Below are 26513 nucleotides of genomic sequence, written 5' to 3' on the forward strand. Positions count from 1 at the left end.
AGCTGAGTTGAAGTCCTGGATATCCTTGTTAACCTTCTGTCTAGTTGATCTGTCTAATGTTGACAGTGGGGTGTTAAAGTCTCCCATTATTATTGTGTGGAAGTCTAAGTCTTTTTGTAGGTCTCTAAGGTCTTGCTTTATGAATCTGGGTGCTCCTGTATTGGGTGCATATATATTTAGGATAGTTAGTTCTTCTTGTTGAATTGATCCCTTTACCATTATGTAATGGCCTTGTTTGTCTCTTCTGATCTTTGTTGGTTTAAAGTCTGTTTTATCAGAGACTAGGATTGCAACCCCTGCTTTTCTTTGCTTTCCATTTGCTTGGTAGATCTTCCTCCATCCCTTTATTTTGAGCCTATGTGTGTTGGAAGTAAAGCACTCCTCAGCAAAAAGAACAGAAATCACAACAAACTGTCTCTCAGACCACAGTGCAATCAAATTAAAACTCAGGATTAAGAAACTCAATCAAAACCACACAACTACATGGAAACTGAACAACCTGCTCCTGAATGACTACTGGGTAAATAATGAAATGAAGGCTGAAATAAAGATGTTCTTTGAAACCAATGAGAACAAAGACAAAACACACCAGAATCTCTGGGACACATTTAAAGCAGTGTGTAGAGGGAAATTTATAGCACTAAATGCCCACAAGAGAAAGCAGGAAAGATCTAAAATTGACACCCTAACATCACAATGAAAAGAACTAGAGAAGCAAGAGCAAACACATTCAAAAGCTAGCAGAATACAAGAAATAACTAAGATCAGAGCAGAACTGAAGGACATCAAGACACAAAAAAACTCTTCAAAAAAATCATTGAATCCAGGAGCTGATTTTTTGAAAAGATCAACAAAATTGATAGACTGCTAGCAAGACTAATAAAGAAAAGAGAGAAGAATCAAATAGATGCAATAAAAAATAATAAAGGGGATATCACCACTGAGCCCACAGAAATACAAACTACCATCAGAGAATACTATAAACACCTCTATGCAAATAAACTGGAAAATCTAGAAGAAATTGATAAATTCCTGGACACATACACCCTCCCAAGACTAAATCAGAAAGAAGTTGAATCTCTGAATAGACCAATAACAGGCTCTGAAATTGAGGCAATAATTAATAGCCTACCAACCAAAAAAAGTCCAGAACCAGACAGATTCACAGCTGAATTCTACCGGAGGTACAAATAGGAGCTGGTACCATTTCTTCTGAAATTATTCCAATCAGTAGAAAAAGAGGGAATCCTCCCTAACTCATTTTATGAAGCCAGCATCATCCTGATACCAAAGCCTGGTATAAAAAAGAGAATTTTAGACCAGTATCTCTGATGAACATCGTTGTGAAAATCCTCAATAAAATACTGGCAAATCGAATCTAGCAGCACATCAAAAAGCTTATCCACCACGATCAAGTGGGCTTCATCCCTGGGATGCAAGGCTGGTTCAACATATGCAAATCAATAAACGTAATCCATCACATAAACAGAACCAATGGCAAAAAACACATGATTATCTCAATAGATGCAGAAAAGGCCTTCGACAAAATTCAGCAGCCCTTCATGCTAAAAACTGTCAATAAATTAGGCATTGATGGGACATATCTAAAAATAATAAGAGCTATTTATGACAAACTCACAGCCAATATCATACTGAACAGGCAAAAACTGGAAGCACTCCCTTTGAAAACTGGCACAAGACAGGGATGCCCTCTCTCACCACTCCTATTCAACATAGTGTTGGAAGTTCTGGCCAGGGCAATCAGGCAAGAGAAAGAAATAAAGCGTATTCAATTAGGAAAAGAGGAAGTCAAATTGTCCCTGTTTGCAGATGACATGATTGTATATTTAGAAAACCCCATCGTCTCAGCCCAAAATCTTCTTAAGCTGATAAGCAACTTCAGCAAAGTATCAGGATACAAAATCAATGTGCAAAAATCACAAGCATTCCTACACACCAATAATAGACAAACAGAGAACCAAATCATGAGTGAATTCCCATTCACAATTGCTACAAAGGGAATAAGATACCTAGGAATCCAACTTACAAAGATGTGAAGGACCTCTTCAAGGAAAACTACAAACCACTGCTCAATGAAATAAAAGAGAACACAAACAAATGGAAGAACATTCCATGCTCATGGATAGGAAGAACCAATATGGTGAAAATGGCCGTACTGCCCAAGGTAATTTATAGATCAATACCATCCCCATCAAGCTACCAATGACTTTCTTCACAGAATTGGAAAAAATTAAACTTCATATGGAACCAAAAAAGAGCCTGCATTGCCAAGACAATCCTAAGCAAAAAGAACAAAGCTGGAGGCATCATGCTACCTGACTTCAAACTATACTACAAGGCTACAGTAATCAAAACAGCATGGTACTGGTACCCAAACAGAGAGACAGACCAATGGAACAGAACAGAGGCCTCAGAAATAACACACATCTACAACCGTCTGATCTTTGACTAACCTGACAAAAATAAGAAATGGGGGAAGGATTCTCTATTTAATAAATGGTGCCGGGAAAACTGGCTAGCCATATGTAGAAAGCTGAAACTGGATCCCTTCCTTACACCTTATACAAAAATTAATTTAAGATGGATTAAAGACTTAAATGTTACACCTAAAACCACAAAAACCCTAGAAGAAAACCTAGGCAATACCATTCAGGACATAGGCATGGGCAAGGACTTCATGGCTAAAACACCAGCAGCAATGGAAACAAAAGCCAAAATTGACAAATGGGATCTAACTAAACTACAGAGCTTCTGCATGGCAAAAGAAACTACCCTCAGAGTGAACAGGCAACCCACAGAATGGGAGAAAATTTTTGCAATCTACCCGTCTGACAAAGGGCTAATACCCAGAATCTACAAAGAACTTAAACAAATTTACAAGAAACAAACAAACAACCCCATCAAAAAGTGGGCAAAGGATATGAACAGAAACTTCTCAAAAGAAGACATTTATGCGGCCAACAGACACATGAAAAAATGCTCATAATCACTGGTCATCAGAGAAATGCAAATCAAAACCATAATGAGATACCATCTCACACCAGTTAGAACGGTGTTCATTAAAAAGTCAGGAAAAAACAGATGCTGGAGAGGATGTGGAGAAATAGGAATGCTTTTACACTGTTGGTGGGAGTGTAAGCTAGTTCAACCGTTGTAGAAGACAGTGTGGTAATTCCTCAAGGATCTAGAACTAGAAATACCATTTGACCCAGAGATCCCATTACTGGGTATATACCCAATAAATCATGCTACTATAAAGACACATGCACACGTATGTTTATTGTGGCACTATTTACAATAGCAAAAACTTGGAACCAACCCAAATGTCCATCAATGATAGACTGGATTAAGAAAATATGGCACATACACACCATGGAATGCTATGCAGCCATAAAAAAGGATGAGTTCATGTCCTTTGTAGGGACATGGATGAAGCTGGAAACCATCATTCTGAGCCAACTCTCACAAGGACAGAAAACCAAACACCACAGGTTCTCACTCATAGGTGGAAACTGAACAATGAGAACTCTTGGACACAGGGCAGGGAACATCACACGTGGTGGCCTGTCGTGGGTTGTGAGGCAGGGGGAGGGATAGCATTAGGAGAAATACCTAATGTAAATGACGAATTAATGGGTGCAGCAAACCAGCATGGCATATATATACCTATGTAACAAACCTGCACGTTGTGCACATGTACCCTAGACCTTAAAGTATAATTTTAAAAAAAAAGACAGAAAGAGGGCAAAGTAAATGCATTTTCAAATAAAACCTGAGTTTCCACTAACAGACCTAATTTATTAAAGGAATTTTAAAATATGTAGTTTATTAAGGAAAAGAATATTCTTTAGTGATCTCAATTCTTAGGATGGACTGATATACAAGAGATAATGGCGTGCAAAGAAATTAGAAAGGGAGGGGCAGAGCAGGATGATGGACTAGAGGCCTACACCATTTGTTCCTCCACAGTAACACCAAATTTTAACAACTAACTACACACAAAAAGCACTATCACAAGAATGAAAGATCAGGTGAGCAATTTCCATACATGATTTTAACTTCATATTACAGAAAGAGATGTTGAAGAGGGCAGGAAAGACAGCCTCCACACACCGATGCTCTCCCTCCCTCGTTCTCTCCTGCTGGGAAATCTATGCACTTAAGGGAGGGAGAGCACAGTGATTGTGAAGTTTTGCATTGAACTCGCTGCTGCCTTGTCACAGTGGAAAGCAGAACAAGGTTGTACTCAACTGACATCTGCCCATGGAGGGAGCATCTGGACCAGCCCTAGCCAGAGAGGAATCACCCATCCCAGTGATCAGAGCTTGAGTTCCAGCAAGCCTCACCACTGTGGGCTGAGTGCTCTGGGGCCCTGAGTAAACTTGAGGGGCAGTCTAGGCCATGAGGACTGCAATTTCTAGGCAAGTCCTAGTGCTGAGTGGGGCTCAGGGCCAGTGGACTGGAGGGGCATGTGACCTACTGAGACACCAGCCAGGGTGGCTAAGGGAGTGTTGCACAGCATGGAGAAATCTATGTGTTGGGAGAGGGAGAGCACAGTGACTGGAGGACCTTACTTTGAACTCAGTGCTGCCCTGGCACAGCAGAGACCTGGCAGGATTCATCACTTGCTGACTATAGAGCCCCTCCGCCATCAGCCCTGAGTAACTAACAGTGATACCCAGGTAATACACCACAGGCCCAGGGCTCTAAGACTTGCTGGCTTCAGGGGTGACCCAGCACATCCACGGCTGTGGTGACTATGGTGAAAGACTCCTTCTGTTTGAGAAAAGTAGGGGGGAAAACGAAGGGAACTCAGTCTTGCACCTTAAGTACCAGCTCAACCACAATAGGGTAGAGCACCAAGCAAGCTCTTGGGGTCCCTGAGTCCAGGCCAAGGCTGTTGATCAACATTTCTGGACCTGCCTTGGTCCAAACGGGAGCCAGTGGCCCTGAAGGGTGAGTACCAGGTCTGGCAGCATTCACCACAAGCTGACTAAAGCGACCTTGGGCTTTAAGTGAACAATGGTGGTGGCCTGGCAGAACCCCACATGGATCAGTGGTGGTGGTGGCCACAGAAAGGGGCTCCTCTGCCTATGGAAAAGGGAGAGAAGAGTCAGAAAGACTTTGTCTTGTTATTTGGGTGTCAGCTTAGCCACAGTAGAATAGAACACTAGATAAATTTCTAAGGTTTTTGACTTCAATTCCTGACTCCCAGACAGCATCTCCAGACCCACCTAGGGCCTGGGGGAACTTGCTGCTCTGAAGGAGACAAAGTAATGGCCAGCTTTGCCACATGCTGATCATAGATCCCTAGGGCCTTGAGTGAACTAGGTGGTAGCCAGGTAGTGGTTACAGTGGACCTTGGGTGAGACCCAATGCTGTGCTTGGCTGTTCAGGTCTAAAGTAGCACAGTCCTAGTGTTGGTGACCACAGGGTTCTTGTGTCCCCCCACCCCCAGTTCCAGGAGGCTTAGCAAAGACAGAGAGACTTTGTTTGGGAGAAGGTAAAGGAAAAGAACAAGAGTTTCTGCCTGGTAATCCAGATAATTATTCTAGATCTTGTCCAAGACCACCAAGGTGGTACCTCTCTGAGCCTACAAGAACCACAACGTTATTGGGTTTGGGGCCCATGTCTCTTTGAATACCTGGAAAGCCTTCCCAAGAAGGGTGGGTATAAACAAACAAGCCTAGACAGTGAAGACTGCAATAAATGCCTAACTCTTAAATGCCCTGGCACCAACTAACATCTACAAGCATCGAGACCATGCAGGAAAAAAAAAAATGACCTATGAAATTAACCAAACAAAGCCCCAAGGATTAATCCTGAATAAAGAGAGATATGCAACTTTTCAGACAGAAAATTCAAAATAGCTGTGCTGGGGAAACTCAAAGAAATTCAAAATAACACAGAGGATGAATTCAGAATTCTATCAGATAAATTTAGCAAAGAGATTAAAGTTATTTTTAAAAATTGAGCAGAAATTCTGGAGTTGAAAAATGTAACTGACATACTGAGGAATGCATCAGAGTCCCTTACTAGCAGAATTGATCAAGCAGAAGAAAGAATTAATGAGCTTGAAGACAGGTTATTCGAAAATACACAGAAAAGACAAAAGAAAATACACAGAGAAGACAAAAAAAAAAAAAAACAATGAAGCATGCTTACAAGATCTAGAAAATGGCCTCAAAAGGGCAAATCTAAGAATTATTCACCTTAAAGAGGAGATAGAGAGAGAGATAGGGGTAGAAAGTTTATTCAAGGGGATAATGATAGAGAACTTCCCAAACCTAGAGAAATATATCAATATTCAAGTACGAGAAGGTTGTAGAACACCAAGCAGATTTAACCCAAAGAAGACTACTTGAAGACATTTAATAATCAAACTCTTCAAAGATCAAGGATAAAGAATGGATCTTAAAAGTAGCAAGAGAAAAGAAACAAATAATGTACAACTGAGCTTCAACACTTCTGGCAGCAGACTTTTCAGTCGAAATTTTATAGGCCAGGAGAGAATGGCATGACATATTTAAAGTGCTGAAGGAAAAACACTTTACCCTAGAATAGTTCCGGCAAAAAAAAAAAATCCTTCAAACATGAAGGAGAAATAAAGAACTTTCCAGACCAAAAAAAGCTGAGGGATTTTATTAACACCAGACCTGTCCTACAAGAAATGCTAAAGGGATTTCTTCAATCAAAAAATGACATTAATGAGCAATAAGAAATCATCTGGACGTACAAAACTCACTGGTAATAGCACATAAAAACACAGAATATAATAATACTCTGTGTTATGTAAAATACTCTTATCTTAAATAGAAAGACTAAATGATGAACCAACCAAAAATAATAATTACAGCAACTTTTCAAGATGTAGAGAGTACAATAAGACATAAAGAGAAACCATAAAATGTTAAAAAGTGAGTGGATAAAGTTGAAGTGTAGAGTTTTTATTCATTTTATTTTTGCTTGTTTGCTTATTTGTTTGTTTATGCAATTAGTGTTGTCATCAGTTTCAAATAATGGGTTATAAGATCGTTTTTCAAGCTTCATGGTAACCTCAAATTGAAAAACACACAATGGTCACACAAAAAATAAAAAGCAAGAAATTAAATCATACCACCAACAAAAATCAACTCCACTAAAAGGAAGACAGGAAGGAAGAAAAAAACAAAACAACCACCAAACAACCAGAAAACACATAGCAAAATGGCAAAAGCAAGTCCTTACTTATTAATAATAATATTGAATGTAAATGGACTAAAATTTCCAATCAAAAGACATAGAGTGGTTGAATAAACATAACAGCAAGACCCATGACTGTTGCCTATAAGAAACACACCTCATCTATAAAGACACACATAGACTGAAAATAAAAGGATGAAAAAAGATATTGCGTGACAATGGAAGCAAAAAAAAAGAAAGGAGTAGCTACACTATGTCAGACAAAATAGGCTTCAAGACAAAAAATGTAATAAGAGACACAGAAGGTTATTATATAATAATAAATGAGTCAATTCAGAAACAGAATATAACAGTTGTAAATATATATGCACCCAACACTGGAGCACCCAGGCATATAAAGCAAATAATATTAGAGCTAAAGAGAGAGATAGACTTCAATACAATAAAAGCTGCAGAATTCAACACCTCACTTTCAGTATTGGACAGATCTTCCAGACAGAAAATCAACAAAGAAACATCAGACTTAATCTCCACTTTAGAACAAATGGACTTAATATATATTTACAGAAGATTTCATCCAATGGCCACAGAATACACATTCTTCTCCTCAACACATGGATCATTCTCGAGAATAGATCATATGTTAGGTTACAAAACAAGTATTAAAACATTCAGAAAAATTGAAATACTATCAAGCATCTTCTCTGACCACAGTTGAATAAAACTAGGAATCAATAACAACAGGAATTTTGAAAACTATATAAACACAATGGAAATTAAACAATATGGCCCAGAATGATCAGTGAGTCAATGAAGAAATCAGAAGGAAACGGAAAATTTTCTTAAAACAAATGATAAGGAAACAGAACATGCCAAAACCTATGGAATGTAGCAAAAACAGGGAAATTTATAGCTATAAAACCTACATCAAGAAAGAAAGAAAACTTCAAATAAATAAGCCAAGAATGCATCTTTAAAAATTAAAAAGACAAGAGCAAACCAAACCCAAAATTAGTAGTAGAAAAAAACATAAAGATCAGCACAGAAATAAATAAATTTGAAATTAAGAAAACAGTACAAGAGATCAATGAAATGAAAATTTAGTTGTTTGAAACAATAAATAAAATTGACAAATCTTTAGGGAGACTAAGAAAAAAAGAGACCAGAGCCAAATAAATAAAATCAGAGTTGAAAAAAATAGAGACATTAGAACTGATACCACAGAAATACAAAGGATCATTAGTAGCTAGTATGAGCAACTGTATGCCAACAAATTGGAAAATCTAGAGGAAATGTGTAAATTCCTAGACATATACAACCTACCAAGGTTAAACCATAAAGGAATCCAAAACCCGAACAGATCATTAACAAGCAATGAGATCAAAGCTGTAATAAAAAGTCTCTCAGTAAAGCAAAGTCTGGGAACCTGATGGCTTCACAACAGAATTCTACCAAACATTTAAAGAACCAATACCAATCCTACTCAAACTATTCTAAAAAGTAGAGGAGGAGGAAATACTTCCAAATTCCTTCTATGAGGCCAAAACCAGACAAAGACACATCAAAAAAGAAAACTACAGGACACTCTCTCTGTTGAATATTGATAGAAAAGGCCTTAGCAAAATACTAGCAAACTGAATTAAACAATACATTAGAAAGAATATTCATCATGACTAAATGGGATTTATCCCAGGGATATAAGACCACTTTAACATATGCAAATAAATCAGTGTCGTACATCGTATCAATAGAATGAAGGACAAAAACCATGTGATCATTTTAATTGGTGCTGCAATTGACAAAATTCAACACCCTTTCATGATAAAAATCCTTAAAAAACAGGCATAGAAGGAACATACCTTAACATAATGAAAGCCATATATGACAGACCCACAGCTAGTATCACACTGAATGAGGAAAAACTGAAAGCCTTTCCTTTAAGATCTGGAACACAACAGCGATGCCACTTTCACCACTGTTATCCAACATAGTACTGGAAGTCCTAGCTAGAGCAATCAGACAAGAGAAGGACATAAAGGGCATCCAAATTGGAAAGGAAGAAGTCAAATTATCCTAGTTTGCAGATGATATGAGCTGATATCATCTGCAAAGACTCCAAAGAAAGTATAGAACTGATAAACAAATTCAGAAAAGTTGCAGAGTTGGAAAAAAAAAAAGACATTAGAACTGATACCACAGAAATTAACATGCAAAAATCAATAGCATTTCTATATTCCAAAAGTGAACATTCTGGAAAAGAAATCAAAAAAGTAACTCCATTTACAATAACCGCAAATAAAATTAAATACCTAGGAATCAAAAAGAAGTGAAAGATTTCTACATTGAAACTATAAAATACTGATGAAAGAAATTGAAGAGGACACAAAAAAGTGTAAAAGTATTTCACGTTCATGGATTGGAAGAATCAATATTGTTAAAATGTCTATACTACTCAAAGCAACCTACAAATTCAATGCCATCCCTATAAAAATACCAGACATTCTTCACAGAAATAGACCAATCTTAAAATTTACATAGAACCACAAAACATCCAGAATAGCCAAAGCAAAAAGAGGAAAACTGGAGGAATCACATCACCTGACTTCAAATTATACTACAAAGCTACAGTAACCAAAACAGCATGGTACTGGAATAAAAACAGAAGCATGAATCAATGGAACAGAACAGATAACCCAGAAACAAATCCACACATCTCAAGTGAACTCATTTTTGACAAAGGTGCCAAGAACATACAATGGGGAAAGGACAGTCTCTTCAATACATGGTGCTGGGAAAACTGGATATCCAAATGCAGAAGAATGAAACTTGACTCATATCTCTAACCATATACAAAAAAATCAAATCAAAATGGATGAAAGACTTCAATCTAAGACCTTAAACTATGAAATTACTTCAAGAAAACATTGAAGAAATTCTCCAGGATATTGGCCTGGGCAAAAATTTCTTGAGTAATATCCTACAAGCACAGACAACTAAAGCAAAAATGAACAGATGGGATCACATCAAATTTAAAAGCTTCTGCACAGCAAAGGAAATGTCAATAAAGTGAAGAGACAACCCACGGAAGGGGAGGAAATATTTGCAAACTACCCATCTGACAAGGAATTTATAACCAGAATATATAAGGAGCTCAAACAACCCCATAGGGAAAAAATAATAATCTGATTTAAAAATAGGCAAAAGATCTGAACAGACATTCCTTAAAAGAAGACATGTAAATGGAAGCAGGCACATGAAAAGGAGATGAGCATCATTGATCAACAGAGAAATGCAAATCAAAACCACAATGAGATATCATCTCACTCCAGTTAAAATGGCTTTTATCCAAAAGATGGGCAATAACAAATGCTCATGAGGATGTGGAAAAAAGGGAATCCTCATACACTGTTGATGAGAATGTAAATTATTACAGTCACTGTGGAGAACAGTTTGGAGGTTCCTCAAAATACTCAAAATAGAGCCACCATATAACCCAGCAATCTCACTGCTTGGTATATACCCAAAAGAGAGGAAATCAGTGTATGGAAGAGATATCTGCACTTCCGTGTTCATTGCAGCACTGTTCACAATAGCTGAGATTTGAAAGCAACCTAAGTGTCCATCAACAGACAAATGGATAAAGAAAATATGGTACGTATACACAATGGGGTACCATGCAGACATAAAAAGAATGAGATCTTGTCATTTACAACGGCATAGGTGGAACCGGAGGTCATTATGTTAGGTGAAATAAGTCAGACTTGGAAAGTCAAATTTCGCATGTTCTCATTTATTTGTGGGTGCTAAATATCAAAGCAATTGAACTCATGCAGATAGAGAGTAGAAGGATGATTACCAGAGGCTAGGAAGGGTAGTGGGTGGTGAAGGAGGGAAGTGAGGATGGTTAATAGGTACAAAACATACATATACATACATACATACATACATATATAATTAGAATGAATAAGACAGTATTTGATAGCTCAACAGGGTGACTATAGTCAATAATACTTTAATTGTACATTAAAAATTAACTTAGGTCAGCGCGAGGGAGCCCGGGTGGCCGCCATTACTGAGCCTGGCGCTGCGGCTGGCGCTGGGAGAGCGGGGAGGGACGTGGCCGCAGCTGGTGGCAGAGAGGGAGGGAGGGTGGGTGAGCAGGCTGCGGGGGCCGTGGGGCTCAGGGTTTCCGGGCGTGTGTGTCGGGGAGGGCGGAGGGAGGTGGCTGAAGGGACGCGCCGCTCGGTGAGCGCGCCGGGGGAGAGGCGAGCAGAGAGTGGAGGAGGAGGCGGCGGCGGGAGCGCTACCCAGGAATGTTGCTGCCGCAGCCACAGCCAGGGCCACTGTGGTTGAGGAGGAGACAGAGGAGACCGACGTTGTTAGGAAAATGATCTCTATGATCTTGAAGATGTTTCTGCACAGAAATGAGGGAAATGCAAAGAACCAAATACAGTTCTGAAACTTGGGATCTGTATTTTCAGATGATTTTATTTTCAGAATGAGAAGCATATCTGGTTTCATATCTACATTTATGAATGTAGAGACATGAGAAGAGAGTTATGATGGCAAAAAACAAAGAGCCTCGTCCCCCATCCTATACTATCAGTGTAGTTGGACTCTCTGGGACTGAAAAAGACAAAGGTAACTGTGGAGTTGGAAAGTCTTGTTTGTGCAATAGATTTGCACGCTCAAAAGCAGATAAATATTATCCAGAGCATACTTCTGTGCTTAGCACCATTGACTTTGGAGGACGAGTAGTAAACAATGATCACTTTTTGTACTACTGGGGTGACATAACACAAAATGGTGAAGTTGGAGTAGAATGCAAAATTCATGTCATTTAACAGTTCATTGATGACCAGACATTCTTGCCTCATCGGAGTATGAATTTGCAACCATATATAAAACGTGCAGCTGCATCTAGATGGCAGTCAGCAGAAAAACTAATGTACATTTGCACTGATCAACTAGGCTTAGAACAAGACTTTGAACAGAAGCAAATGCCTGAAGGGAAGCTCAATGTAGATGGATTTTTATTGTGCATTGATGTAAGTCAGGGATGCAATAGGAAATTTGATGATCAACTTAAATTTGTGAATAACCTTTTTGTCCAGTTATCAAAATCAAAAATACCTGTAATAATAGCGGCAACTAAATGTGATGAATGCGTGGATCATTATCTTAGAGAAGTTCAGGCATTTGCTTCAAACAAAAAGAAGCTTCTTGTAGTGGAAACATCAGCAGGATTTAATGTCAACATTGAAACGTGTTTCACTGCACTGGTACAAATGTTGGATAAAACTCGTAGCAAGCCTAAAATTATTCCCTATTTGGATGCTTATAAAACACAGAGACAACTTGTCACAGCAACAGATAAGTTTGAAAACTTGTGCAGACCGTGAGAGATTATCATGCAACTTGGAAAACTGTTAGTAATAAATTTAAAAAATCATCCTGATTATGAAGAATACATCAACTTAGAGGGAACAAGAAAGGCCAGAAATACATTCTCAAAACATATACAACAACTTAAACAGGAACCTATAAGACAAAGGAGAGAAGAGTATATAAATACTTTACCAAGAAGAGTTTTTAACACTCTTGCCAAGTCTAGAAGAGATTGAACATTTGAATTGGTCAGAAGCTTTGAAGTTAATGGAAAAGAGAATAGATTTCCAGTTATGTTTTGTGGTGCTAGAAAAAACACCTTGGGATGAAACTGACCATATAGACAAAATTAATGACAGGCAGATTCCATTTGACCTCCTGAGCACTTTAGAAGCTGAAAAAGTCTGTCAGAACCATGTACAACATCCAATATCTGAGAAGAGGAGGGTAGAAATGAAGGAAAAATTCAAAAAGACTTTGGAAAAAATTCAAGTCATTTCACCTGGACAGCCATGTGAGGAAGTTATGTGCTTTGTTATGGAGGATGAAGCCTTCAAGTATATCACTGAGGCTGATAGCAAAGAGGTATATGGTAGGCATCAGTGAGAAATAGTTGAAAAAGCCAAAGAAAAGTTTAAGAAATGCTTTTTGAGCATTCTGAACTTTTTTATGATTTAGATCTTAATGCAACACCTAGTTCAGATAAAATGAGTGAAATTCATACAGTTCTGAGTGAAGAACCTAGATATAAAGCTTTACAGAAACTTACACCTGATAGGGACTCTCTTCTACTTAAGCATATAGGATTTGTTTATCATCCCACTAAAGAAACGTGTCTTAGTGACCAAAATTGTACAGACATTAAAGTGGAGCAGTTACTTGCTAGCAGTCTTTTACAGTTGGATCACGGCTGCTTAAGATTATATCACGATAGTACCAATATAGATAAAATTAACCTTTTTATTTTAGGGAAGGTTGGCCTTGCCCAAGAACTAGCAAATGAGATAAGGACACAATCCACTGATGATGAGTATGCCTTAGATGGAAAATTTATGAACTTGATCTTCGGCCAGTTCGCCTTACCTTTTGAGTCAGTTATGGACTGCCGCCTTTAAACTACATCTGTGCTTCTGTGTATTTAATTCCATTAAGTCATTGAGTATTATTGGGGGAATTTATTGGGAAAATAAGAACTGAAGCTTCTCAGATCAGAAAAGATAAATACTTGGCTAATCTTCCATTTACATTAATTCTGGCTAATCAGAGAGATTCCATTAGTAAGAATCTACCAATTCTCAGGCACCAAGGGCAGCAGATGGCAGACAAGTTACAATGTCCTTTTGTAGATGTACCTGCTGGTACATATCCTCATAATTTTTAAGAAACCCAAATAAAGCAAGCTCTAAGAGGAGTACTGGAATCTGTTAAACCCAATTTGGATGTGGTGATCCCAGTTTCTGTCAATAAGGACATATCAGAAGCTGACTTGAGAATTGTCATGTGTGCCATGTGTGGAGATCCATTTAGTGTGAATCTTATTCCCTCACCCTTCCCTGATTCTCATTCTTGCAGTGCTGCTCAAGCTGGACAGAATAATTCCCTAATGCTTGATAAAATCATTGGTGAAAAAAGGAGGCGAATACAGACCGCAATATTATCATACCACTCTTCAATTGCAGTAAGAAAAGATGAACTAGTTCATGGGTATATATTAATTTACTCTGCAAAACGGAAAGCATCAATGGGAATGCTTCGAGCATTTCTCTCAGAAGTTCAAGACACATTCCTGTACAGCTGGTGGCAGTTACTGATAGCCAAGCAGATTTTTTTTTTTTGAAAATAAGGCTATCAAAGAATTAATGACTGAAGGAGAACACATTGCAACTGAGATCACTGCTAAATTTACAGCATTGTATTCTTTATCTCAGTATCATCAGCAAACCGAGATCTTTATTCTGTTTTTTAGTGATGTTCTAGAGAAAAAACATATGATAGAAAATTCTTATTTGTCTGATAATACAAGGGAATCAACCCATCAAAGTGAAGAAGTTTTTCTACCATCTCCCGGAGACTCTTTTCCCTATAACAACTACCCTGATTCAGATGATGACACAGAAGCACTACCTCCTTATAGTCCAATTGGGGATGATGTATAGTTGCTTCCAACACCTAGTGACCATTCCAGATATAGATTAGATTTGCAAGGAAATGAATATTCTATTCATAGTACCCCAAACTGTCGTGACCATGAACGCAACCATAAAGTGCCTCCACCTATTAAACCTAAACTAGTTGTACCTAAGACAAATGTGAAAAAAATGGATCCAAACCTTTTAAAAACAATTGAAGTTGGTATTGGTAAAAATCCAAGAAAGCAGACTTCCTGGGTGCCTTTGGCACACCCTGAAGATATGGATTCTCCAGATAACTATGCAGAACCCATTGATACAATTTTAAAACAGAAGGGCTATTCTGATGAGATTTATATTGTCCCAGATGATAGTCAAAAATCGCATTAAAATTCAAAACTCACTTGTAAATAACACCCAAGGAGATGAAGAAAATGGATTTTCTCATAGAACCTCAAAAAATCACGGGGAACGGAGGCCTTCAAAATACAAATATAAATCTAAAACCTTGTTTAGTAAAGCCAAGTCATGCTATAGGAGAACACATTCAGATGCAAGTGATGATGAGGCTTTCACCACTTCTAAAACAAAAAGAAAAGGAAGACATCATGGAAGTGAAGAAGATCCACTTCTTTCTCCTGTTGAAACTTGGAAACGTTAGGTATTGGTAATCCTGCAATCACTTCTGACCAGGAGTTAGATGATAAGAAGATGAAGAAGAAAACCCGCAAAGCGAAAGGAGATAAAAAGCAGAAAAAGAAAACTGAGACCTTCAATCCACCAACATGTAGAAATTGGGAAAGTAATTACTTTGGGATGCCCCTCCAGGATCTGTTTACAGCTGAGAAGCCCATACCAGTATTTGTTGAGAAATGTGTGGAATTTATTGAAGATACAGGGTTATGTACTGAAGGACTCTACCGTGTTAGTGGGAACAAAACTGACCAAGACAATATTCAAAAGCAGTTTGATCAAGATCATAATATCAATCTAGTGTCAATGGAAGTAATAGTAAATGCTGTAGCTGGAGCCCTTAAAGCTTTCTTTGCAGATCTGCCAGTTCCTTTAATACCATATTCTCTTCATCCAGAGCTATTGGAAGCAGTAAAAATCCCAGATTATATAGAACGTCTTCATGCCTTGAAAGAAATTGTTAAGAAATTTCATTCTGTAAACTATGATGTGTTCAGATACATGATAACACATCTGAACAGGGCTAGTCAGCAAAATAAAATCAACCTAATGACAGCAGACAACTTATCCATCTGTTTTTGGCCAACCTTGATGAGAGCTGACTTTGAAAATCGAGAGTTTCTGTCTACTACTAAGATTCATCAATCTGTTGTTGAAACATTCATTCAACAGTGTCAGTTTTTCTTTTACAATGGAGAAATTGTAGAAACAACAAACACTGTGGCTTCTCCACCACCTTCAAACCCAGGACAGTTGGTGGAACCAATGGTACTACTTCAGTTGCCGCCACCATTGCAACCTCAGCTGGTACAACCACAATTACAAACGGAACCTCTTGGTATTATATGAGTAGGAAGTAATTGCAAACAGGCTGGATTTGGACAAAAAGCAAATCTAGACATGCATGTTTCAGGGTTCAGTAGTATACTTCATATTTCATACAGATAATTCACATTCAAAATGACATTTTCTCTTTGAACTAGATGGTATTCCTTATTCACTTACATTACAAATCTAAGACTATGTGATAGGCATGACTGGAGAGGTTTAATTTTTATAAACAAAAATAGCTATAAAATACAAAGCTGCTGCTGCATGCAACCTTATTGCAATCAGTATATCATTCCTGTGACAATTTCTGTCACATTACATTGTGAATAAAATTTTTCTATAGAAATTAAATGATTTAAAAACTCACCTATATGAAACATTTAATGCTTTTCAGCCTGCTTTCTGGCTGATTTTGTTATTTGATGTGCTAATTTGGGCAACTTAATTTACATTCTGGCAGTCAGTGTAGATAAGTAAAAGCCCAGTTAAGTATTTTATACTTTCAGGCTACTGAGGCCATGCTTGGGATGTTGTTTGAAAGAAAGAAAAAATACACTTGACATATTTCACATTTCTGTACCTTCATCTTTACTTACAAATAAACCTGTGGATGATTTGATGAAGGATAAATGAACCTATTTCTTTTACACACATACCAAGGACATGCTTGTGACTAAAGTGAGTTGATAATATTGTGCAAAGGATAGTTGTCACCAACTCATTTCTTTATGGTCCATAATGAAATAAACATTTTGTAGACTGTTAATTCTGTAAACAGATGCATGTTCAAAAGATCTATGATGTTCTTATAATCTTAATCTAATATATTTTAGATATTTTAATTTTTTCCCTTTTGGAGAACACATTTAGTATAGTGTAGAAAATACTTCATGACATTTGCATTAAGTTTATATAACTTTTCATACATAAACATGAAATTTGTTGTAGAAAATTCTTTAAACCAAACATTTAAATCTAAGACTTCAATTTCATTTGTTCCTTGTGTCTATTTTTATGTGGCCCTTAAAAACATATCCAAAAAACCAATAAAAATACTTTGGGTACTGACAAACTCTTCGGAGTGTTTATGTTACAAATTTGTATTCATGTTCTTTCCTGTGATGTGTTATCCTAAAACCCAAAATGGCTTTTGCACCATTTTTAAGCCAATTTTTTTCCTTTGATGTTGGTACCAGAATTACTATAAACGACTGCTGCTTTTGGGGGTAAACATTTTGTTAGTGAAGATATAACCAGAACAATAAATTATGGATAAAATTTTCGGAATAGGTGGCACAGGCAAATTTCACTAGGTTATATTTTGTGTAGTAAAGAAAAAAATTCTTTGGTAAATGTTATCTTAATTCAGACTACAATTTTAAGATTGTCTTATATGTATTATAGTAAATAGATGATTTTCAGAAAAAAATAACTCAAAGAGTATAATTGGATTGTTTGCAATTCCAAGAATAAATGCTTGAGGGGATGGATACCCATTTTCCATGATGTGATTACTGCTTACTACATGCCTGTCAAAGTATCTCAAGTACCCCATAAATATATACACCTACTATGTACCTACAAAAAATTTTTTTTTAATTTTCAAGATCTTAAAAAAGAAAGCAGGCTGGTAAATCTAAACAAGTATTAGTATTATGAAACCTTAGTAATAATTGTTTTCAAGGAAGGTAGAAGTAGATATAAAGTAACTTTAGACTCTATGCCAAGTATGTATGTTATGTTTAAGAGTAGCTTAACATAACATGTAAGAGTAGTTCCTAAGAACAGGGGTAGAATATTTAAGCTCCCAGCTAGTACGATGAAATGAGTTTAAATCCATTAAGTCAAAGTAAGAAACAAGAAAAGAAAGAAAGAGCAGGGCAATTAGAAACTATAAAATAACATGGCAGAAGAAATGCAAATATACCATTAATCACAATATATGTAAATGAGATAAACACATTAACACACAGTTTGTAGGATTAGATTTTGATAAAGTCTAACTAAGTGATACTTGAAAGAAACACTTGAAATTACTACACAGAAAGGTTGAAAGTAAAAGAATGGAGAAAAGATAAACTTATTAAATACTAATGAAAAGAAATCTGGGTCAGAGGTAAGAATGTCAGATAGATTAAATTTTAGGCAAAAGGATTATAAGATTATGTCATAAAGCATTAAATTAACCAATAACACACAACAGTTTCAACCTTGTATAAAACTAATACATAGTCTCAAAAATATAAAGAAAAAATGTACAGAATCAAAAAGGTAGATTAAGAAATCTAACAGCACATGAGAGATTAAAGAGAAAAAAATTTTGAACAAATAGTTACAGGTTGCTTCTTACGTGCCAGGCACTCTTTGAGTTGCAGGGGATGCTACAAAGAGAAAAATGAATTCTCATAAAAATGCTTGCCCTCATGGAGCTTATACTCTAGTAACATGTATATGGTATTCCGTGGGGGTGAGTACTATGGAAAAATAGAAGACAAAGGAGGAACACAGGGAGGGAGTTGGCCTTGCTGAAGAGTGTTTAGGAAAAGCCTCCCTGGAAATGTAGTTTTTGAGCAACATTTAAGGGGGGTGAAGAAGCAAGAACAGACATCTGGATTTCTAAGGGAAGAGTATTTCAGAAGAAACAACAACTTCTAAGGCCTTAAACGGGGCATGTCCAAGAAACAGTAAATGGGCCAATATTTTTAGAATGTGTTGATTTAGAGGATGACCTAGTGGCAGGAGAATAAGACCAAAAGGTAAACACTGGAGAGAGAGAAAGTCACGCAGTGCCTGCAGGCTATTGTGTGAACCTGTGAGGAGGAGAGGATGTGGAATGGCAAAGTAAGGAAAGAGTCAAATCTCAACAAGTGTCACACTGGCATATTTTATGAAAAGTGGACTTAAGTTAGAAATCAGTGAAGAATAACTTAAAATTTATACAGTTGGACACTTACAAATGCATTTCTCAGTAACTTGTGGATCAAATATTACATATAACAAATATTTTAAAATACCTAGATGTGAACAAAACATAAATACAGCATATCAAAATGTATGGGCTATAGTCAAAGTATTATGAGGGGAATTTATATTCATAAATGCTTATTTATAAAAGCTCAAAAACCAGCTTAACAAGTTAGAAAATGAGGCCGGGTGTGGTGGCTCATGCCAGTAATCCCAGCACTTTGGGAGGTGGAGGTGGGCGGATCACGAGGTCAGGAGTTCGAGACCAGCCTGACCAACATGGAGAAGCCCCGTTTCTATTAAAAAGACAAAATTAGCCAGACGTAGTGGCAAATGCCTGTAATCCCAGCTACTTGGGAGGCTGAGGCAGGAGAATGGCTTGAACCCGGGAGGTGGAGGTTGCAGTGAGCTGAGATGGCACCACTGCACTCTAGCCTGGGCAACAAGAGCAAAACTTGGAAAGAAAAAGGAAAGAAAGAAAGAAGGAAACGAAAGAAAGGAAGGAAGGAAGGAAGGAAGGGGAAAAGAAAAGAAAAGAAAAGCACCAGAGTGTTCTTAAAGAAAACTGAGGGAAGAGAATATGTGGAATCTAAATCTAAAAAGGTCAAATACATAGAAGCACAGAGCAGAATGGTTGTTATGAGGGGCTGAAGGGTTGGGAGAAATGAGGAGAAGAAGGTAAAGGGTACACACTTGCAGAATAAGATCTGAAAACCTAATGTACAGCATGATAACTACACTTCATAATAACATATTATGCACTTGAAATTTGCTAAGAGAGTAGATCTTAACTATTCTCACCACATAACAACAACATAAGTGGCTAGGTGAGGTGATATGCTAATTACCTTAATTGTGGTTGCCGTTTCACAATATATAGGTCTATCAAAACACCACATTGCATACCTTGAATATATGTAATTTTTATTTGTCAATTAGACCATAACATAGTTAAAAAAAAGAAAGAGAGCATATGGAAAAGTAGGGAGGGAAATGAATACAGCAGAAAAGATTGATTAACCTAAAACTGAGTTCTTGAAAAAAACTAATAAAATTCTTAAACCTATGCATGATTGACCAAGAACAAAAAGACAAAAAACAAAGAAATAATGATAGCAATAAAATGGGGACATAACTACGTATCTATACAGAATTACAATGGAAGGAAATACTATAGTCACATTTTACAAAAATGAAAACTTAGGTAAAATTCAGTTTTTCAGAAAAAATATATTTCACAATATAGACTCAAAAAATTAAATAGATTTCTTTTTCTTAAATAGATTTCTAGAAATACAAAGTAAAATGCAGGAAGAAGAAGAAGGAAAGAAGGAAGGAGGAAGGGAAGGAAGGAAGGAATCAAAAACTGGAAGAGAACAAGGATGCTGATTCTTAGTATTACTACTGTGTATTCAGTGCAGTAAGATGGCAAAAAAGAATACGAGATACCAATACAGAATAGAAAGATTTGAAGGAAGAAATGATTTAATTTGTTGTTAGATTAATAATATATAAATACTTATTAATTACAAAAAATAGTAAGTAAGCAGTGGATAAGTCAGACAAAACCTTCCACATGTCATCAAAATAAACATCGCTAAGGGGCAAAAGATTATCACATGTATCTTTAAGAAACATACATCACTTATGCAACGTTCTAGGAAAAATATCTAAAATCTAAATCTAAATGTAAGAAAACATCAGACAAACTCGAATTGAGTTATACTCTGTAAAACACCTGTCCTTTATTCTTCAAACATGCCAATGGCATGAACAACAAACAATTGCCATAGAATTGTTTGTTGTTGTTCATGATTTTGAACTGGATTCTATACTGGAAAAATCATTGCTGTAAAGGAAAAATTATTGATGTAAGAGACAAAACTAGAATATAGATTATAGTTTAAATAAAAGTGTATTATAAATATTCAGTTTCCTGCATTTTATAACTGAACTGTAAATGTCTAAAAGTATGTATATCATTTTTCTTAAGAAATACACATTGAGGCCGGGTGTGGTGACTCACGCCTGTAATCCCAGCGCTTTGGGAGGCTGAGACAGAGGGAACACTTGAGCCCTGGAGTTTGAGACTAGCCGGGCCTATATGGCAAAACCCTGTCTCTACAAAAAACACAAAAATTAGCTGGGCATCATGGTGCGTGCCTGCAGTCTCAGCTCCCAGCTACTTGGGAGGCTGAGATGGGAGGATCACTTGAGCCCAGGATAGGGAGGTTGCAGTGAGCCAAGATTGCTCCACTGCACTCCAGCCTGGGCGACAGACAGAATGAGATTCTGTCTCAAAAAATAAAATATATATATTGAATTTTTATGGCATGAAGGTACATAATGTATACAATTCACTGTCAAATGGTTCCGTGAAATTTTGCCTTTGTGTCTATGTATCTAGAAATGGATAAAGATGATAAAATAAACACGATCATGTTTAAAATTGTCAATTCCAGATTGTATGGCAGTTCTTTTTAATATTCTTGCAACTTTTATATAATTTTGAAATTTTCTATAAGTTTGAATTTTTAAAAAACTAAAAAAGATACAATATACAATAACTACACAAGGACCAAGGAATAAGTCTAACAAGGGAGATACACAAACTTTTGGGAAGTAAATTATAAACCTTTATTAAAGACGCGAAATAGAATTTAGAAAATGGAGGAATATACCTTGTTTGTGGATAAAAAGTTATCCACAAACTTTATAAAACTTAAATATATACATATATACACACATATATATATACACACACATATATACACATATATACACATATATACATATATACACATATATACAAATATATATACACATATATATACACACACATATATATATACACACATATATATATACACACACACACATACACACAGTACTAGGAGAGAATCCAAACAAAGCATGATAGCTTCACTGAGTTGAAGAAACAGTGATTGGAGTTCAGTTAGTCTAAAGTCACTGGAATTGGAAGAAGTATTGGAAAAGAGTGAGCAAGGCAGGGAAAGAGCACCATAGCATTCACTGGAGTCTTCGGCTGAACGCCAAGCTATGCATGGTTAGAGTATGGATCCATGAGACTAGGCACAAAACTATAGGGGAAAGAACAGCTACTAGGAAACTAAAACTGAACACTCACTAGAGCTTGCACAGGGCAGAGGAATAACTGGCATCTGACCAGGCAGAATGTAGAAAGCTCGTTAAACACCAAAGGCATTCAAAAGTGTGCTCAGAAAGGTCAAGAATTAACAGTAGGGCTGAAGTATCTAGCATAGGGAACTATAAACCTGCCCTGACAGAATGCTTTTTTTTTTGTAAAGCATTTAAAAATGCTTTAAAAAAATGCTTTAAAAAAATGCTTTTTTTCAAAAGCATTTAAAGAATCCAGCTGATCCGAAAGAAACTTAACCGCCTGTTAAAACAAAACTCAGTTCTCTTAAAAGAAAAAAATCCTGACCTCAGTAATGTGATATTCACATTGCACAGTGTTAAAAAAAAAAAAAAAACCCAAGTGTGAAGAAACAGGAAACTAGGACTCATAATCAGAAGAAAATCAATGAATAAAAATGGACCCAGAAATGACAGAGATAATGCAATTGACAGACAAGGACTTGAAAACAACTATTATATAAAGGTTTTTAAAGGAAAGCATAAAAATAATAAAAGCAAAGTAGAATAAAAATTAATATGATGGAATTCAAGGAAGTTGATGCATACAAGAATGAAGAGATGAATAAAGATCCTACAGGAAATGTGAACACATTGAGTCAAGGTGGATGGCAACACTGAAAATGAGAAGCATTTTTCTAAACCGGAACAAAATGAGATAGAATGGATGACAATGCCATCTCACACCAGTTAGAATGGCAATCATTAAAAAGTCAGGAAACAACAGATGCTGGAGAGCATGTGGAGAAATAGGAACGCTTTTACACTGTTGGTGAAAGTGTAAATTACTTCAACCATTGTGGAAGACAGTCTTGCGATTCCTCAAGGATCTAGAACCAGAAATACCATTTGACCCAGCAATCCCATTACTGGGTATATACCCAAAGGATTATAAATCATTCTACTATAAAGACACAGGAACACGTATGTTTATTGCGGCAGTATTCACAATAGCAAAGACTTGGAACCAACCCAAATGCCCATCAGTGATTGACTGGATAAAGAAACTGTGGCACACGTACACCACAGAATACTATGCAGCAATAAAAAAGGATGAGTTCGTGTTCTTTGCAGTGACGTGGATGAAGCTGGAAACCATCATTCTCAGCAAACTATCACAGGGACAGAAAACCAAACACTGCATGTTCTCACTCATAAACAGGAGTTGAACAATGAGAACACATGGACACAGGGAGGGGAATATCACACATGGGGGCCTGTAGCGGGTGGGGGGCTAGGGGAGGGATAGCATTAGGAGAAATACCTAATGTAGATGATGGGTTGATGGGTGCAGCAAACCACCATGGCACATGTATACCTATGTAACAAACCTGCACATTCTGCATATGCACCTGAGAACTTAAAGTATATATATATATATATATATATATATATATATATACACACACACACACATATATGTATATACATATATGTGTATATATATGGATGGTAATGCAAAAAAAAACAGTAATTGCATCTAAGAAATAGTAAAAGCTTTCCTGTCAAATGGCCTTGTTGAGTATGAAAAGTTTCATGGGAAAATCAGAAAAAGTCAGTAGGAATTAAGAGAAATAAAATGATGCAAGAAAGTGGAAGCAAATTATAGGACAAAACTAAAATATATATATATATATGTATAAGATGATTTTGAAGATCAAAGCTATATTAAATGTATTAATTACTAGTAGAAAAAGCTAACATATTACATGACTTTTGCCATCATAGTTTTAAGACTAGGAGGCCAATATGATACAAGGTTAGTCAATAACCAAAAAAAAAGTAGGGTGTTAGTTAAACCAAGCTACATAGAAAGATCTCAAGATAGAAACGACATAATTGAATAATAGAAAGCCATCAACTTTCTAGAGATCATAAAAATGGCAGAGTTGATTCAAGAGAACTTGGGGAATGACAACTGGAGAGATGACTGTGTCAGAGAGACCACAACCCTTCAGAAGAAGGTCCGAATCAGGGCCTGGTCCTGCATGCAGGTGATTGAATTAGAAATGAAACAAGACTGAATTAAAGTAAGGATATAATGGAGCTGATAAGAGAAAGGTGTGTGTGTGCATGCGTGTACTCCGTGATGGGATAGACACAAGTACAGAAACCTTCAAGGAATTTTGAGGATCTTTCTGTTGATTGGTTGACAGGGAATGTCATACATTCAGTCACATGTTGCTCTTTTGGGAGGAAGGCATGTTAGGAGGCCCTTACTGAGGCATGAGATATATAAGCTCTCATATTTGCTTTAAAAAGGTATCTGGGTGTTATGGTAACAGGAAAAACACACTAGCCCAAACCACATTCCTCTAGCCTGCCATACTTGTACACCAACTCTATAAAAGACCTTTAGCTTAAAGTTTTGTTTTCTGTTAAAATTTTTAAAATTCTTGAAAGGAGTATTCACCTAAACTGATCCTTCATTTGTTTTGTGGAGCTGATGAATTTATCGAATCTTTTTTTCTGACAGTAATTTGAATAAAAAGAAAGGAGGAAAATACTAGGTCATAGAGAAGTTCCAGTAAGAAGAAAATACTGCATCAAAGAAGAAGCTAGGAATACAGAATTCATAATTTAACTGAGCTCACTTCTGCCTGCCACACCTTGTACATACCTGGGCCGTACAACTCTGAAATGAGGTGTGGCCCAGTGTTCCAGGATGAGTCCAGGCAGAGACTTTTCCTGAACCCCTGTCAAATTTGCTGCTCAAAAAGCTTGAGTTTAAGCCAAATCCAATAAAAGGAAAGATTTCACTCACTATGTGGTAAGCTTGGTTTTCCTGATTTCTCAGCGAGATTGTCTACAGAAGATCTAATGGAAAAAACGTTGTTATATATAATCTCTGGGTGTGCCTGAGACTGGGGGCAGGGTGGGAAAGTGAAGAAAAAGGGTGCCTGCTATTTGATTATCTGTATCCAGGTAGTTAATCCCTTTCTTTGAATAAGTCAAAATGATTTGACAGCCATTATTTAAAAATAGGTTCTGTCTTAGAACTTAAAAACAGATGAAAGTACATTTCCTATTTTCCTGCTTGAATATATAGGTATCTACTGTTTATTCTTTATTTTTTTAATATCTATGTGTGCTTTTTTAAATGTATAACTAAAGCAACAAAATTTTAAGAATCTCTGTTTTGTCGTTGTTCATGTAACAGTGAGAGACAGAGACCAAATGTCAGGAGAATCTTGTCCTTCAGTGGTTACTCAGGATTCTGATGCTCATGCTATGCTTACAGGGGCAGGGTAATAGCCTTTTCACTGCAGTCTAGCCTTAGGCCTTTGAAATGCTACCATCCCAGCGAGATTAAAAAAGGACTGCTTAAAGATGGTTAGATGTTGGGAGTATGTGGTATGCAATTCTACAGTTCATTGATTTTGACAAAGCATTTTAACTACCTACATAAACTGTGTCCAAAATAACCACTTACTGTGTTACTGCAATGTTTGCATTGCCAAACTTCATGAACAGAGTTTCTAAAATTATGTGACTTTATATAGATAATAGTCTACTGATGCAGTAATCTATGACATTCAAGATTTGTAATTAATGCCACATATCTACAACTATCTGATCTTTGACAAACCTGACAAAAACAAGAAATGGGGAAAAGATTTCCTGTTTAATAAATGGTGCTGGGAAAACTGGCTAGCCATATGTAGAAAGCTGAAACTGATTCCCTTCCTTACACCTTATACAAAAATTAATTTAAGATGGATTAAAGACTTAAATATTACACCTAAAACCATAAAAACCCTAGAAGAAAACCTAGGCAATACCATTCAAAACATAGGCATGGGCAAGGACTTCATGTCTGAAACACCAAAAACAATGGCAACAAAAGCCAAAATTGACAAATGGGATCTAATTAAACTAAAGAGCTTCTGCACAGCAAAAGAAACTATCATCAGAGTGAACAGGCAACCTATAGAATGGGAGAAAATTTTTGCAATCTACCCATCTGACAAACGGCTAATATCCAGAATCTACAATGAACTCAAACAAATTTACAAGAAAAAAACAAACAACCCCATCAACAAGTGGGCGAAGGATATGAACAGACACTTCTCAAAAGAAGACATTTATGGGGCCAAAAGACACATGAAAAAATGCTCATCATCACTG

General features: G+C 36.7%; 1 pseudogene; it reads left to right on the top strand.

Moving 5' to 3' along the window:
* The first annotated feature begins 11733 nt into the window (after positions 1–11733).
* Positions 11734–17190, top strand: LOC100978680 (rho GTPase-activating protein 5-like; annotated as a pseudogene).
* Positions 17191–26513: the final 9323 nt, after the last annotated feature.

Source organism: Pan paniscus, chromosome 6 (genome assembly GCF_029289425.2).
Source record: "Pan paniscus chromosome 6, NHGRI_mPanPan1-v2.0_pri, whole genome shotgun sequence".
Taxonomy (NCBI): Eukaryota; Metazoa; Chordata; class Mammalia; order Primates; family Hominidae; genus Pan; species Pan paniscus.